The sequence below is a fragment of the Sinohyriopsis cumingii genome, chromosome 9 (assembly GCF_028554795.1).
Source record: "Sinohyriopsis cumingii isolate HCF-2022 chromosome 9, ASM2855479v2, whole genome shotgun sequence".
Classification (NCBI taxonomy): Eukaryota; Metazoa; Mollusca; class Bivalvia; order Unionida; family Unionidae; genus Sinohyriopsis; species Sinohyriopsis cumingii.
The window spans coordinates 76,044,883-76,062,787 of record NC_142969.1 but is presented as its reverse complement, the minus strand read 5'-3'; the positions used below and the strand labels follow the sequence as shown (position 1 = coordinate 76,062,787).

Here is a 17,905-nt window from a genome sequence, read left to right as displayed (position 1 = left end):
CAATGCTGTCCTGAGAAAATAAACATTTGAACCCATGTCAAGTAGTCATTTTCAAAGGGAAGTTGACGCAACGTAAATCAGAGATTCTAGGCTGTCCAAAATCTGACGAAAGAAATGATTATCTAAAAAATTAATGCAGATGATTTGTTTTCGTCTACGTATACTGGCATAAATCTGAATATGTTAAAGCCTTTTTTAAAGGCAAGATTTATGTGGAACATTTCTTTATCCTAAAGAAATCATATTTACTAAAACAACGAGCACCATAAGTGATTTTCATTAGCTTAATTTATTATGAACCATTTAACTGTATGCACATTACTACTGAAAGTGTATACCGTATACTGTACATGCGCAAAGATAAGAATCGTTATATTATTTAAATTAATTTTATTTACATAATATGGCCATGGAGAACTAACGTGGTCCATACATGATGGCACATAGTTTCAGTAGCTGACTAGTGGAGATCCATTTCTCTGCATAGGACTTCCACAGTGCCATCAACCGTCCCTGGCATTTGATAGTCTGCTTACGTTGGTATCACCTCAATTTACCCTTGGATACCAACTTAACTTGCGTTGGAAGATTTGTGGCTTCCTTGTACAAAAACAGTATCAGCAAGTAGAAAGGCAAGTTGCCTTTCTTGGTGCGCCTGTTAATACGGTGGTGCCACCCCTCAACATCATTGTTGGTTCGGATACTTCGACCGTAAACACTCAACGATGTCAAGTCCCATATGCTGCTGGTGATCCACTTATCATGCACGTAGTCCATGTACTTCACGAGGTCCTCTGACGCAGTTCCCTTCTGACGTATCTGGTCAAAAGCGGGAGCAATATCCTCCGCCAGAAGGAATGGTAATGCAAATACTTTCCTCAGGAACTTGTGGACATCGTCCCTGCTGTTGTACGCCACATGAAAAATATTAACATGAATTATATTGTGTTTTTTTAACAGAAAATAAAATAATATCTAGCCATAGCTGAACATTATTGGCAATAGTAGTGAATAGGGATAATCCCCTAGCGACAATGGGAATTAGCATTACAGACCCCCCCCCGGGACTGTTTAGCGACTATGTAAATTTAACATGGAGAAAAATCGTGGGACTGTTTAGCGACAAGGGAAATTAACATGGGAAATAGATTTTGGGACTGTTGAGCGACAAGGGGAATTGAACATGGGAATATGGGATTGTATAGCGTCAAGGGAATTTAAACAGGGTGGGAATATATAGCGACAATGGGAAATGAACATGGGATTTTTAAAAAATAAAAAAAAAAAAAAGGGTAGTCAATGGAAAGTCATTCTCTTTTCGAGACCTATGAGTGGCCCTGAAAAGGGCCTTTGGGTTTCTTCTGCTTCTAATTTCTTCTATTTCTCCACCAACTTCTTATTTTCTGTCCTACACTCTTTCTGTTCTTTTCTTTCTTTTCTTCCTTTTTTTCTCTTCTTTCTTCTTCTCCTCCTCTTCTTTCTTCCTCTTCTCATTTTCTTCTTCTTTATCAATTTTTTCATTCCATGCTCTTATTCTTATCCTTTCCTCTTCATCCTCCTTCTCCTCCTTTATTTCTTTCATCACAGCACTTATCATTTCCTTTACATTTCTTAAGTTGTTAATCTCCATCTTCACTCGATGGGGGCTATAAGAATAGTGATCCTCGGTTAACCTCACTAACATTTGCTCCATCATACCCAAATTGTCCAGGACGTCTTGCAATGTTTTCATTTTATCAAGCTGGTTCGAAGCCATCTTCTTTTTTATTCTTTGTAGAATGGTTTGAACGACGAATACTGTGGGTTCTTATAGTGAAAGCGCGGACGTGATGGAAAACATCCCCCTAAAACATAAAATTGATATTACCTAGATCATAACCGAACAAAGCACGGACGTGAAGGAAAACATCCCCTACTTTTCTCATTTCATATGATCTACTATCCACATACGTGAAGCAGCAATAAACTAACCAAAATCTACCATTCACACAAACCAAGCATCAAAATCAAATCCTATTCAAACCCCGAATCTACTATCCACACATGCAAAGCATTAAAATGAAACTCTAATCTACTATTCACACTAACCTATGCTAGCCCTTATTAACACACAGTCATATACATTAACTTATACACTCACACTATGAAAAAGAGTCAGTGTTTATATTCACACTACTCTACATACACACATTGGCAAATCGATTGTTATTTCTTTTCTAGAGTATTGGGTAGCCCTGAAAAGGGCTGTTTGTTTTTGAACTCCAGTGACACCTGGTTAATGATAGCACCTTCCAGGCCTGGCACCACACACACATCTTCTTCCCCAGTCTCCTTTTACTTTTTTTCTTGAAAGCGCAGAGGGAGGATGATTGGCTTCAGCACCCCAATCCTCTGTCTCTGGTATCTTGTAAGCCATCCTCTCTCCTATTTTCTTTTCATCCTCTTCCCTCTGTCTTCTCTCCTCCTCTTCCTTCTTTATTCTTTCCTCTTCTACTATGGCCTCCGCGGCCAGTTCATTTAACAGGCGCCTGACATATTCCAGATGTATCTGGAGTTCAAGAAGTTTGCTTATTCTGATATTCATTGTCTTGTTAACGAATGAACAGGGTAGCTAGACTGCCCAGCGAGTTTCAATTTATACTGAAAGCGCGGACGTGATGGAAAACATCCCCCAAAACAAAATTGATCTTACCTAGATCATGACCAAACAACGCGCGGACCTAAAAGAAACACTCACTCACTTTTTTATACTGCCCATCACTATTCTAAAAAAATTTATTAAACAAATAATATACTATTCACATACGCAAAGCAATCCAATCAAACCCCAAATCTACTCTCCCCACACCTCAAACAGCCAAAAACATGATCTTAATCTACTATCCACACAAACGTACTTGAGCATTTACAAACACACAATCCTATACACAAACACATACACTCACATCACAAAAGAGTCGGTGTTTATATTCACACTACTCTACCTACACACATTGGCAAATCGATTGTTATTTCTTTTCTAGAGTATTGGGTAGCCCTGAAAAGGGCTGGGTTTTTTTTTGTTTGCTATGCCAATCTTTTAGTTTCTAAGAATGCGACGTCCTCTGAGGATAAACTTTCTGACGATAGGTCTGCTTCTTCGGAAAGAGAAGAAGAACTCTTTGGTGTCGATACGACAATCGACAAAGCCTCTGTCAGGTTCAGGTTGCTGCTGCTGCTGCTGCTGCTGCTGTTGTTGTTGTTGCTGCTGTCTCTGAAGTCTGTACTTCTCTGTCCATTCTTCTTTCTCCCTGTTCACTTCTTCTCTGAAGAGCTCTTCTATCAGGTCTTCAGTGACTTTTAACATTCTCACATTCTCTATCTCTTCTGGCTTCGGTATCAGACTGTGTCTGACCCTATGCAAATTCACGTAGGCTTCGTTTAGCTTAGCTAGTTTGGAGCACATCTTCGTAGGAGGATGAGTCGACAATGGATGGTTAGACTGGAAACTACCCCGGTTCTTAAAGTCAAAGCGCGGACGTGAAGGAAAACATCCCCCTACGGTTTTCGAGCCGCAACGTTCAATGAGTGTCATGAGAGGGATAGTAAGAAGTCAAAGAGCATCAATCAACATTCTTATTGCCAAACAAAAGACAAAGGCATTTTTTTTCAAAACACAAAATTTTTTATTCAAAATCACTTAACACTAACAAACAACTCTAACATTTTTAACAATAATCCAACAATATAACATCAAACATTTTTTTTCAAATGACAAACATTTTTGTTCAATTCACACTCTACTTTAAACAGGGCTGACAACGTTGTGAATGAAATTGTGATTTCCACTGTTGGAAATCATTAGGCCATTGATGGACACTACGTTTCCTAGCTTGAGACAAAAGATAAGCATAACGATCACAAAACCATCGATCTACTTTCACATCGTTTCTAGAAGAATAACTAGGATCAAAATGAGTCACTAAATGTTCTAAGGAATAGCCCAGGCTGCGATGATGCAGAAAATACACACAATATTGTCCACACACCAAGGAATCTGTGCCTTGTAATTTCACATTATTGAATCGGGTGGTCTGAGCATTTCTTCTCATAAAGTCAATGATATCGTCTTCCAAAGGGGGCAATCCGTACGAATCGAAATATTCCACACATCCTTCTTGAGGAAAGTAGACGGCTACCCAGTGGGTTCCTGGGAGATGACTGTCGTCCGTGTTGATCACATAAGCTAGATGGTCTTGAGGTTTGCGATGAGGGAGTTCATCTTTAGCACAAACGACAGGATTCCAAGAAGCCGTGTACGAACTGTGGTTCAAAAGGTAATAAAGTTCCCAAGTATCCATGTTTTGTGTGTTTTTTTTCTTCTTCACAGGTAATAATAAGTCATCAATTCGATCCTGACTTTTTGCTTGAAAATGTCTGACAAATAACCGTTTCTTCGTTTCGTCTCCTCACTTTGATTCAGGAGAGCTTCGATACGATCGATCTCTTGAGTGGTTAATGGTGGACAAGAATGTTCACGCAAGTCTTTATACCACTGATGCAACACGACTTCGTCCGAGATGAGACTCCAAGCTTCGTCCAGATACTCGTCCAATTTTTCTTCTTGACTCAGCATCAGGCATTTATCGTGTTGAATTTGACTGGGATGATCGTTTTGACATCCATAGCAATCTTTCTTGATCAATTCCGTCATTTTTTCCACCAAGTGTTTGGCAAAACAGGAGACTAAATGGGCTTCTTGTTCTGGCCATCTTGACTTCATCATGATAACTTCTTCGTCTTTGTCTTGAGATTCTTCTTCCCCGGTCTCCTCACATTCCATGTCTAAAGTTTCTCCACTAGGTAAAGAGGGATAACAGTCTTCCATAGCTTCTAATAGTCTAGAATGACTTCTCTCAAACTGTTGATTTCTATCGTATTATCGAATTCTGCATACAGGATGACGTTTACTGTCTCTTTCACTTCTTCTGCAAACTGAAGTTCCACACGAATCTGGCCGGATTTTATAGGGTGGAAATGTCCCTCGTCACTGCCTTGGTCTGGAGTGAAATCAATAGCCCACAAAGCGTAGCCTCCTGCGTAATCTTCGTACGTAATGCCGTGACTGGTGTTGGTCCCTAATTGTCCGGTGGCTTCGTACAGGGACAAGTACGATCTCAAGTAATTCATCTTAGTCACGTCCTTACTAAAGACAGGTTCGAAAGGACGGGTACACAAGGTCTTGCCATCGCGACTGACTTCGATTTTCTTCACAAAAAAGTGTTTAAACTTAAAAGGATTTTTAGTGAAGTCTCCGTTGAAGGCTGAATTCTTGACCATACCAAGGATTAAACGTTTGGGTAACTGTCCTTGAAACAGATGATCTTCGATCATGGAATGAAGGTTAGCGGGAATGGTGAAGGTTTTCACTTCCACGTGTCTTATGGGATATTTGGCGGTCGTTCTGCTCAATGTTTGACTAATGTCGTTTCCCACTTTGGGTAACACTTCCACGCGTCGTACGTAGAGTTTGGCCTCCTCGATTTTGCTTTTAGGATTGCCACCAGTAGTAGCATCAGCATCAGCCAACAAATGGAAAGCGGCACTGCTGAGATTCAGTCTCAAGCGGACATTGACCCCGTTCAGCAAATATTTCTCTTGCAACCACATGTCCAAATGCAAACGATCCATCAGTTCTAAACTCTTTCCATCTTTGATTTTGTTTCGTCTTTCCTCAAAGCCGTCATTGTCTTTATTTATTATGTCAAACTTGTCCGCTTCGTCAGGTTCCCATAGCACACAAGCATTGAGATGAGTATTCTTGGCATCTATTCCGTACGTCAAGAGATTTTCCAGGTAGGCACGATAAGGGTAAGTATCCATGCTGCTACTGACCAGTTTGTTATTCAAGTACAAGTCCACTGAGCTGAACAAGGAATGCATGAAATTGTTGACGGGAGCAACTTTCTCGTCACCGTCTATACCACCTCCATTCTTATCTAGAACTTTGACTTTCAAGTACAAGTAACTGCTATTCAGATCGATGTAATCTTCGGGTTGTCCCTTGATTTCAAACTCGATGGGAGCGGAATCTGTCAATGAGGAGACGGGGTGAAATTCCACCCATTGGGATTCTTGCATGGTCATCATGGTGGGGGGCATGGCAAACAGATCCAGTTCCGACTTGGAACAGGCGCATGACTCTCGGTGCATCATTTTTTTGTTGCTGTGTCTCAATAATCGAAAACGTCTAAGTCTCGAACTGTTCTTCTTTTCTTGGTCTTTCTAGCTTTAGACGTGTGAAGTCTGGTGAAAGGGTGTTTTCTTCGTCGTCTCTTTCTGCCTTGTCCTTGCTGAATGCCTGACTCGGTAGCGTGCAGGGCATTTATAGGTGTTTCTCGTCGGCCCTAAAGGTCTTTACCCGTTTGCAGCAAGACATTTTTGCCTGCCCTCATGAAAGCTTCTTTGGGGTTTTGTTTGTCGATGATGACATTTTGGAGAAATTCTTTACCTTACTTCAGTGCCGCATCTTTCAAGGCGTGCAATCCTCGTGTCACCATCGGTTTCAACACCGGGGCCACCGAACGAAAGGCCGATTTTAACATATCTCCTAAACCGTGTCCTCGCTGTCGAGCAACCCCTCGGTACACTGGATACATGACTTACGAGTCGCTAGAGAACCGTTTTCGAAAACGGAGTTTCACCGTGACTTTTCCTTTGGTGAATGAAATATTTTGTCCCAGATCTCCTTTTATAGCAATGTTGACCGTGTCCAAATACGACTTGCAGACAGGCAAATAGTGAGGATGTACAAATTCGCGGTGGACGTGGTAAGTGTTTCCACCTTCCTATTCAGTGTTCGTGGCAGAATTTACTTTGAAAGGAATGACACGCAGTAACGGCACGGAGGTGTGTCCCACCACGTTGTACTCCACCACATCGGAGTACACAAACATCAAATTCAGTCCCTGGTTCAGTTCTACCGGGAAACGAAAATATCTTGCAAAATGCCCGTTGTTGTCAATCTCTGCTTTCTCTATCTTTTTGGTCTTTTTATCCGTGACCAAATTGAGGTCTCCACCCAAAATGTCATACAATTCATGGCAAAATTTAATACGTATACTTTTTTCCTCACTTTCAAATTTGATGAGTAGACGATGAGACAGTTTGTGGTACTCAATGGTGACACGTTTTTTTTGTCCGGTCAGAACTTTGTCAAATGTTGCATAGAATTTGTCAGCGATGGCCTCCACCAGATGTTGACCACTAAAATAATGGCCTGAGTTAATTTTAAAGTGATAAACTTAAAAAGGAGGAGAAGTGTCAGTGCTGCTGCGGGGTATTGGGGTCTTGGGAAGTGATTTATGTTGGGCCCTTCGCAAGAAATGATCTATGTTGAGGAGTATTCGTCATGGTTTGCTGCACCGTTGGGTCCAGAATTTCGACGTCAAAAGTGTTTTGAGTTTCAGTGATGTTTTTGATTTGTGTTGGATAAATCATTTCTACCAAAGCCACTTCCCAATGGGCTTCATGCTCTAATGGGATGGCCTGAGGTAATTTGGCCGTGTAACAGCACAACGTGTTGTGGGGAAACACCTCCATGGAACTGTCACTGGGTAAGGTTAAGTAAAATTGGTTTTGGTGACTCATAATTCCAGAGTTCTGTGGCTGTCCGAGGGGTTAGTGGACGTCTGAGGCGTGTCTCCGCCTAAGATGGGGTTCTGGTTGTGGTTGGAGTGGTGACTGGCACTGGCACTGGACACAAGGTTCCCGTGGTTCCCGTTCGAGGTGAATTTCAGGGAGGGATTAGGAAGCAGGTAACCGATGCAACTGCTCAATAAAATGGTCCACAATTGTTTGTCTCCTTGTTGCAAACTCAAATTGGCGATGGCTGCCCCGATGACACAATACACCAGAAAGATTTTTCAGAAAAAGACGATTTGCGTTTTAGACACACGTTCTCCACACCACACCCACAAGGGTTGTTTTTGTAAATCTTGCACAGAAGAACTGGGTGATGGAGTGGTCGACGTAGCTGCGTCTGTGTGAAAGGGCATGATGGTCACTTCTTTTTATAGTAGATGACTTGCGAAGCGTCGATCCAAGAATCAAAACTGGGTGGATATCCTTTCCAACGTACTTTGACTTCTTTGACACGTCGTTTGCCCACTTTACGGGTTCTGCGTTCGAGAATGCTTTCGATGTCGTACACGTCGTCTTCTTTTTTGGTGACACGTTGTAACTCGGGCAAATAAAACGTTCCTTTGAGCACTTCTCCGTTCATGTCTTCCAATTTATAGACGGCAGGATGACGGCCATGCACTCGTCCAGTGACACGAAACAATTCGGTCGTCCAGTTAGGTAAGTAACCTTTGTCGAAAGTGCGTTTGGTTTTGCCAATGCGCACCCAATCTCCTACGGTCAACTCTCCACTTTTCTTGGGGACAGCCCTCGTCGGGGACGTACCAAACAGGCGCTCAAACACCAGCACTTCGTTCTCGGGAGTCACTTCTTGCGGGGCACGTCCGATGCTTCGATGGTAAGATTGGTTGTACGCTTGCACCAGGTGCGGTAAGATGTCGATGTACTTCAGAGTGTGGTGATGCGTAAAATATTTCCACATGTGTTCTTTCAAAGTGCGTTGAAAACGTTCCACGATGCTGGCTTTGGTTTCGGGATTCTCGGTGGTAAAAAAATGAATGTCACGTTTCTTTAATTCTTTTTGGAAAACTTGGTTCAGAAATTCGGTACCTTTGTCCGTTTGCCATCGAAGAGGGTGACGACCGCTTTGTTTCAACACCCGTTGCAGGGCTCGCACTAACTCGCTGCTCGATTTGGAAGTGAAGGGCACGACCCAGGCAAATTTGGAAAAGACGTCGATGACACAAAACAAATATTTGTAGCCGCTATTGTAGCTGGCCAAATGAGAGACATCGGCTAAATCGGCTTGCCATTGATGATCGATGCCTTCCACTCGGGTGCGACTTCTGGAAAACATGCGTCGAATGGGTTTGTGTAAAGTGTAGGTAGCTTGTTCTTGTAACCATCGTTGCACTTGAGGTAAACGGAGACTTTTCAGTCGCGTTTTGGCAGCACGATACAATTTTTGAACTCCTGCGTAACCTGCAGGATGGGAGGGATCGTAGTAAATGCTGGCTAAGACTTTTTCCATTTTTTGTGTTTGTTTTATGTGTTAATAAGACACCCACTCTTGAAGGATGCTACTCTTTTTCTCTTGGGGTATTTTCTTGGATTGCAATGCTTTGCGTGTGCGACCGGCAATAGGTGTCGAGGAGGAGGAGGAGGATGTGTGAACAGGGGATATCAGTTCTTGTTTCACTTCTGTCTTCACTTCTGTCTTCACTTTCTTTTTCTCTTGTGATGAAGAAGGGGTGGCCATCATCTTTTTAATCCATCCAATTCTGGAGGTAGGTGGTGTTGTTAACTTGCGTACTTTTTCTGTTGGAGCTTGAAACCCTTCTTCTTCTTCTTCTCCTTTTTCTGTCTTGGTCACTGGTACTGGTACTGGTACTGGTGATGGTGCTGGACTTTTCATCAAGGTCTTAAAAATCTTTCAGGGTGGGTAGAGCTGTTTCGTCTAAAGCTTTCTGGTGAAAGAGTTGCAGTCGTTACAAGAGTTGACCGTACTTTTGCGATTTTTCTGTTTCGGACAAATCTTGGCGATCCATCAAGGACTGCAATTCGTGTCGTAACTGGGACATCTCGCTCAAATTGGGATTGGGAGGTAAATGCGGGGTGCGTTGTTCTTGCCAACGATGGTATTCCATCCATCGTTTGTAAGGCACTAAAGCTAGTTTTCGTCCTTCCATGGGGTTGTCAGGGGTCGATTCTGAGATCTTGGGACTTCAGAGGGCCTTTTTATCTTGCTAAGTAATGACAATTCGGTGACCATCGAGCATGTTCTACGTAGACCGAATCTTGTGGTTCCCAGTGGTGAAGTGACACACCGCAACTGAAGCACTTGACTTTATCTCCTTCGCCCAAGTAGAACAATCCGGCTCTGGCTAATTCTTCGGGGGTCGGTCCTCCCAAATACTTAGGCCATTTTCCTTTGAACGATTGAAGACGATTTTCAAAGTCGCAGTATTCCGACAAACGCACAGGAAACGAATATTCGTCTTTCACAGGTTCGTTTCGATGAGGGTTGGGTGACATGGACAGGAGTTTGCTCAGAGCTGGATGACATCCATAGGGGGGTAGACGGGAAGGTGAACATCCACCTTTAAAAAGAAGGCCAGTAAAATGTCCAAGAGGACGAGTGGCATTGCTTTCGCATCCCTCAGGTTTGACACGCACAGCATCACTTTCCATGATAGGAGTAGTGAGAACAAAATTCCCATGATGCTTTACGGCATCGCTAAGGTCACAACGTACAGCATCGTACCCATCGCAAGGTTCACAATCGCATTCCACTTCCGAAGCCCCACACTTGAATTGTGCCTGTCTAAACTTGTTCTGTGTTTCTCTGAAAGTATTCATCTTGTTCGCTCGGTCTTGGTAGTCCCAATGAACTATCGATCTTGACCATAACCCCTTTTTATACTAGTCGCAATGCAGTCTCAAGTTTGTACATCGTTCCTTTTTTATGTTTTTTATGTCTTGTTTTGGAAGGTACCGTCTCTAAGGTACCGTCATCATTGTACCGTAATGTCATGGGTGGAAAGGCCATAGAAAGGTAAGGGCAGTGCGGAGACCATCGAGTATGTTCCAGAATAGCTGAATCTTTATAGATACATAGATCCATTCGTAACTTCAGGCCACAAGCGAAACACTGTACTTCATATCCCAATTCTGACTCAGGTCCCAAGTAGACAAATCCTGTTCTAGCTAAAACATGCGAAGAAGGTAATCCTTCCCTATCCGTAGGCCATTTCTGAAACGTGTCCAATCGACGGGCACAATCGCAATAGTCAGGTAAGAAGACTGGAAAATGGTAGGGTTTGAACTTGGAGTTCTCATCGGGTTTCTCACTCGATTCTTGCTGTGGCGAAGTCATCCTTCTGGTGGGTGGCTATCCTCTTACAACCAATGTTTTCGTTGTTTGGCTCGGTCCGATCGTTGAATAGTTTTCCAGGCTCTTTTCCATTCTGTCGTGTCGTTCTTGCTGGCATAGCTTCGTCCCACCACGATGGCACGGGCTAAACACATCTGGTCTTGAGAATTGTGAATTTGGACGAGACTCTTTTTGGTACTGCGAAGGTCGTTCACCAGTAACACCTTATTGCGTCCAGTCCCTTGAGAAGGAGAGACGTGGGTCATGTCCAGTGTGGCTTTTCCATCGGTGATGTCAAACTGGTCATTAGATTGTTGCACGTGTTGAATCTTGTCCATGACTTTGGAAGCAGTTAGTTCTGCGGGTCTGCTAAACTCGATCCAAACAGGGGATTTCAAACCGTCGTGTTGTATGGAAAGTCTCAAGCGATCGTCTTCTTTGGGTTGACAATGTCGCTTGAGTGCGGTGAGCAAAGAATCCCACACCCCAGTGATGAACCCTTCTGCTTTCTTTAACGGTACGTCGGACTTGAAATCTTTAAACTTCACTGTGTATTTGTAAGCCGTGGTTCTAAATTTTCTAGAGGAGCGCTTTTCCGTCTCTCGAATGGAATAGTGCTTTTCAGGGTTGACTAAGGGTGGTGAACTTTGTTTAGAGGGTTCGGATTCTGGTTCACTCATGTCCTCTTCAAAATCACTGGCATGAATTTGTGCCAAGACTTCAGCCCTGGTACGAGGCGATAGGTCACGTTTCTGCCTCTTACTTTCTTCTTCTTTCTTCTCGAATGAATAGGATCGTTTCATCTTGAGTGAAAAACGTCAAATGACTCAAGTTTAAACACCATGGGCTAATTTATAGTCATAGCAAACCAGCGTATATAAAAGGGTGTGTGTCTTGTCCTTTCACTATTCATTTCACTCTCTAACCGAGCACAACGAATCGAACGTTTCATCAGAGCTTTGCGAGGGGTCATTAGAAAATTCTCTTCAGACCAGCCGACGGACTACTCTCCTTCCTTTCGAGATAAAAGTCAAGATACTTGCTATATCTGTCAGAAGAAAGGGCATTGGTCTTCAGAGTGTCCAGACCGTCAAAAAAGAAATAAAGGGGTTAGAAAAGACAAAAGTCAAGATACCTGTTATTATTAAGAAGAGAGGGATTCTTCAGAGGAAGAAAGCAGCCAGGTGAAGAAAAAGAAACAGGAGAAGAAAAGAAGAAGGGAAGAAAGTGAAGAGGAAGAGGAGGAAAAGACAGTGAGGGTGAAGAAATTTAAAAAAAAAACAGAGAGACTAAACAATGAGATAGAAGAAGTCAATGAACTTTTTAAAGTGTTCTGTTGTGAATTGTGAATTGGATTGTAACTATTGAGAAAAGAATAAATTAATTATATAAGGTAAGTGTCTTTGAGTTTTGATTTTAAAATAAGAACCTACACTCACACACTCATACACAGACACGTACTATAAGGGTAAAATGGTTATTTTTTTTTGAGTTATTGGCAATTGAAAGTGTATCTCTTTTCGAGAGACGTGGGTGGCCCTGAAAAGGGCCTTTTTTGGTGTAGGGGTGAGTTTAAGCAATCAACTTTAACTGCCTTAAGCCTTTGCCACGGCCAAGGCCTACTTCTGGACTGCGTGATGTTGATGATGCTGATTGGGTTGAAATCACTAAGGGTGGTACGGTAGGCTTAGTCACAGGGTTGACGTGTTTAGCTCGGGAAGGTCGTATTCTCTTCGGTCGTAATAAAGAAGTCTGATACATTTGTTTCAGACTTCTTAACTCCGCTAAAATGTCCAACAGTACCGTGACCGTTTGATTTTCACCCTCTTGTTTCTTTGCTGCTACTTCTTCTTGCTGTTGTTGCTGTTGTTTTTTTCTTACCTCTTCTTCTTGCTGCTGTTGCTGTAGGAGAAAAGCTTGTTCCGCTTCCTTTTGTCGTTGTATAAATTTCTCCAATTCTTCTTTCTGCCTCTGTCTAAAATTCTCCAATTGCGGTAATGAAGGTGACGAAGGTTCCGGAACAAATTCTTGCGAGGTAAGAAAATCCACAAAATCCCAATTTACCTCTTCTGAAAGTAAGTCCGGGTTCCCTTGGGCGGTCTCCACTGCTGGTGCACCCCAATGGATCGTTTTCTGAGTTTCCGTCATGTTGAATCACTGTCGCATAGATTAACTGCACACAGGCGCTAGCGAATCTATATAGACCACGTGACGTCACAGACTGCTGTCTTCGGATTGGATGCGGGCTGACTGAATTTTGTAACGCGTGTTTGGATTGGTCAACAAACTCAATCCGTTTCAATCCTACCTCTACCTATAAATAAGTGCAGTTCACTGCATTGATTCATCTGTTCTCGGTGCCTCAAGATGTGGACCGATGTGCAATCTTCTACGCTTGTGTCTTCAATGATGTTCCGGACGGACATACCCATGTATGTCCGATCCAAGTGGACAGTTGTCCACAGGACAGACACCAGTCTGTGGATACGTAGGATCTACGTAGAAAGACAAGGATGCCTCAGAAGAGTCCTGATTTACGGTCCTACAGTGAGACGCAGCCTAAGGACAAGAAGAAGACCAATGCGGTGCCCTTTATGTTAATGGATACATTAACATAAACCCAAAGGCCCTTTTCAGGGCCATTCATAGGTCTCGAAAAGAGAATGACTTTCCATTGCCTACCCTTTTTTTTATTTTTATTTTTATTTTTTAAAAAAAAATAAATCCCATGTTCATTTCCCATTGTCGCTATCTAGTCCCACCCTGTTTAAATTCCATTGACGCTATACAGTCCCATATTCCCATGTTCAATTCCCCTTGTCGCTCAACAGTCCCAAAATCTGTTTCCCATGTTAATTTCCCTTATCGCTAAACAGTCCCACGATTTTTCTCCATGTTAAATTTACATAGTCGCTAAACAGTCCCGGGGGGGGGGGGGGGGGGGTCTGTAATGCTAATTCCCAGCGTCGCTAGGGTATCCCTATTCACTACTGGCAATGTTACTTATTCCGAAATTATACATTCATGTACTAAGGTATAACGCACCTAAGATAAAATAAGATAATAAAAGATTTATTTAACGTCGGCATGATTTATAAAACAAATTTAACATAAGCTATACTGTGTTTTATACCGACATTACATAAAACAATGATGCATTACAAGAAAACATAATTAGTAAGACACAAAAAACAGTACATAAATACAAATTGGACAAAACAGACAAATGCATAACATAAGCATGCGCAAGCAAGGAATGTTTGAAGCCATTGAGTAAAAGTGAATTTAGAATGTGGATAACTTAAAGCATTTAATATATATAATTATTTTTAAACAGTCAGAGTTAATAGTAGAGATAAAAGCACAAGAACTAAATTTAGTTCAATTTTTCCTTATATAATGTTGATTAATATTACATAATATAAAATATTGTTTAATACCTGAAGTCCTTTTTCTTGAACATTCTCCACAGTGCTTGAGTGAAATGGAAAACGCAGCCGTGAATGACCGGGTCATGAAATACGCTTTGTAGTCATTTCCAGATCCCTGCCTCGAAGTCCGCAACAAAGTACGTCACAACAGGTTCCGCTGGTAGATGTTGTAGAACAGCCCTGAATACCTATGCATATTCAGTTAATCATGTCATTATTCACAGCCTTAATCTGACTAATTGTTGCACATATCAACATGCTTAACTTAAATATTTTATGTTTTATGTGTTGTATATGATTTGTTTGATGCACTGATACCGAAATCATACTGAAATTAAAATATTGACTGTTTCTTACAGCACATACACTTATTAACTATATTGAACCTCTACTTTATGAAAGATCAAATTGATTCATTCATATTTCAAAACAAACATACCTTTTTGTAATCTTTTTGCCTTTGCCAGACATCAAGATGAAACACAGTGGTAAATGCTTCATGGCATCGTTAGACTTAAAGAAGGCGTGGATTGACAGGAGCTGATAAAATGGATCCTTGCCAATCTTGAAGGTTCCATCAATGAATCACGTCTTTTCCTTGGACAGCAGTTCCAACTGTTTCTCAGTGGCGAAGATCAGGCGTCGTCTCTTGCTCACCCTAACATCGACCCTAAAGAAAATTTCGGGAATCTGTGATGCAATGAAGTCTTCATCGAGTGATCATATATTTATTTATATATGTATTTGTTCATATTACAAAATAATAATAACTGAAACGCTTATTACCTCAAAAGATAGGTCATGAGGATCACTTGGTAGCATTGTCTGTCGTGCTCTGTTACATATCCTGACCATCGCGGAGTATACTGGTCGCGAGTATTCTGGTTGCCAGGGGTCAGCATACTCATGTAGGATGTCATCTACCATTGCTGGCGCCGATCCGAACATGCCACCAAATGCTAAATTCTTTTGCTAAAATAAATAATGAAGCGATAGAAATTAGTATTTTCGTATCTATAAAAAGGATGCATCAAGTTGTTATCATCGTGTAAATTACCATATATTTATAATTAATTTTAAATACCACGATTATAGCTATCGGTGAAGCGCTAAATTATAATTATACTATTATTATGTATATTAAATGTGACAAACGTACCTTCGACTTCATTTTGACCGCTACGAGAGATCCAGGCATCGATGGATGCGTATGAGAATGGTAGCTGCATGTAAAAATTTCTCTTCTTTGTTTCACAACAACAGGACACGTGTTGGCTTTTTTGACGCGGACGGCGCGTTGCCACTCCATCACCCCACTCTTTAATTCCCTCTTAAATATGCAGCTGTACCCATCGCTGGACATTAGCTTCCTCTTTCTTCTTTCCGTACCCTGGTCAACAACCTCAAATGTGACCAGTGCTTCTAGTTCACTATCCGTAATGGAATCTTCCACGAGTGACCTTCAATAAAAAAACGTTGTTTTATTAACTCCACATGAAAAATTTATAGTGAAAAATAGTCTACTGAATAAAAACATTCATAATTTTAATACAGCTGGTTTTATGTATAATTCCGTATACAAAGTAATTGTGCGAACGGGTTAAGTACGTATGCGCATAAAAGACTTAATATGTAGTTACTTGCACTTCGTCTTCTTCCACAAGTTCCCTGTGGGTACGTGTGATGTTGAATGTAATGTCACCATCAACTGTTGTCATCTCATGTCTGGAAGAAATAAGATATTATAGTCAGAATTTACTATATAACTTACCTTTTGATAACGTTACATTTTCCATTAAAAAGATACCATTCAAAATATACACATATAAAACTACTTGCTATATTAAGAAGATATACTTAGATGTATGTGACTGATGAGTTCTCTTCTGGGATGCTAGCATCGTTTACGTGAGAGACAATGTTAGTTTCATCATCCGAAAAGTCGTTATCTTCAGGAACGCTGTTGTTCGTCTGAATCGTCACGGCCGACTGCTCTGTCACAGAATTACAGCTGTCGTCCGTCTGCCGTGATGCTTCTAGAGCGTTGACTGGCGTATCTGTCATCAAGCGACAATCCTTGCACAGAAAGTGGAATTCTCGGTTGTTCCTCCACCAGCGTCGACATTGCTCTCTGCTTACTCCTGAAAGGCATACATTGTTTAACGTGATTATTTACGGTTTATAATCGTTCACAAAATTAACGAAAATTTTGTTAATTCTTATTTATATTATAATGCACGTTCTCGCCATGAAGCAGAAAGAATTAATTATTTCACAATTATAATAAATAATAGCACATAATGTATTGCATTTAGAGCAAATATAATTTAATTAGAGAAATAACAAAAATGAACCAAAAATATACTTTTAAATTCTCACCTGAATTACATGATCTGTGTTGCCATTTGGAACAAGAATCACAGCTCATAGCCTGTTGAAAGGCATGAACTTGGTTCGCACAGGATACGCAATTAGCAGTCATTTTAAGAATGATGAAGAAAGTGGTCAATAAATTAAGCATGTCATTAAGCCTCGTTGTTGTTTACCAATTATATGCAGCAATCATAGTTTACTGATGGGTGCACAAGTACACTTGATTGATTTAAGCTGAGGATAATTTCCAAAACTGGACCAAAATCCTGTACAACAAAATAACTTTAAAAGTGCAGGTCAACGGAGCTAGTACTGAGCAATTTGAAATCCAAAGATCAGTGCGGCAAGGATGCTAACTATGCTATTATATGTAATAGCAATAGAACCACTAAGTATAAAAATAAGACTAAATAAAAGGATTGAAGGCATAAAAGTTCCAAACATAAAAGAGGAAATAAAGATGTTACAGCACGCCGATGATTGTACAAACTTCATAAAAGACCCTAATTCCTATAAATACTTGATACAGGAATTTGAAACTTTGGAAAAGCCTCGGGGTCAAAAATCAACCATAAAAAAACGGAAATACTAAAAATAGGAAACTGGAGGGGAAATCACTCTGCTGGCCACACCCACCCCCCAATCAGGACATAGAACACAATTAATTTTACTATATGTTCTCTACATTTTTTTCTCAGTACTGAGCTTTCCACTGTGTGACAATCAATACAAATCATATGTTAATCTAAAATACCTTCGAGATGACTTCACGGTGAAGTTCTCGTCAAAGGTTGACCTGCTCTTTTTTGAGATGCTGGACTGTCAACATAGCAGCATGTAAACAGAACACAGATTTCACTTCCGGATCATCACCAAGGCCTTATTACTCACTGTGCACTGTCGCCGAAATACACACAGACAACAACACCCTGAGCTCATATTATCAAGAATAAACAGTTACCTTTAAATCCCTAACAAAAATGCATAAATAAAACTCTTCTATCAGCACCAAAATGAAAGTGGAAAAAATGTTCTAAAAATAGACTAGAACTACATTCGTGGGTACTGAACTGGAAGTATTAATTGTTAGCCGATTCCATCAGATCAA

The 17,905-nt window shown here is 41.0% G+C and overlaps 1 pseudogene; it reads right to left on the bottom strand.

The window, feature by feature from the left end:
- Positions 1 to 417: 417 nt before the first annotated feature.
- On the bottom strand, positions 418 to 16,488 carry LOC149792047 (uncharacterized; annotated as a pseudogene).
- Positions 16,489 to 17,905: the final 1,417 nt, after the last annotated feature.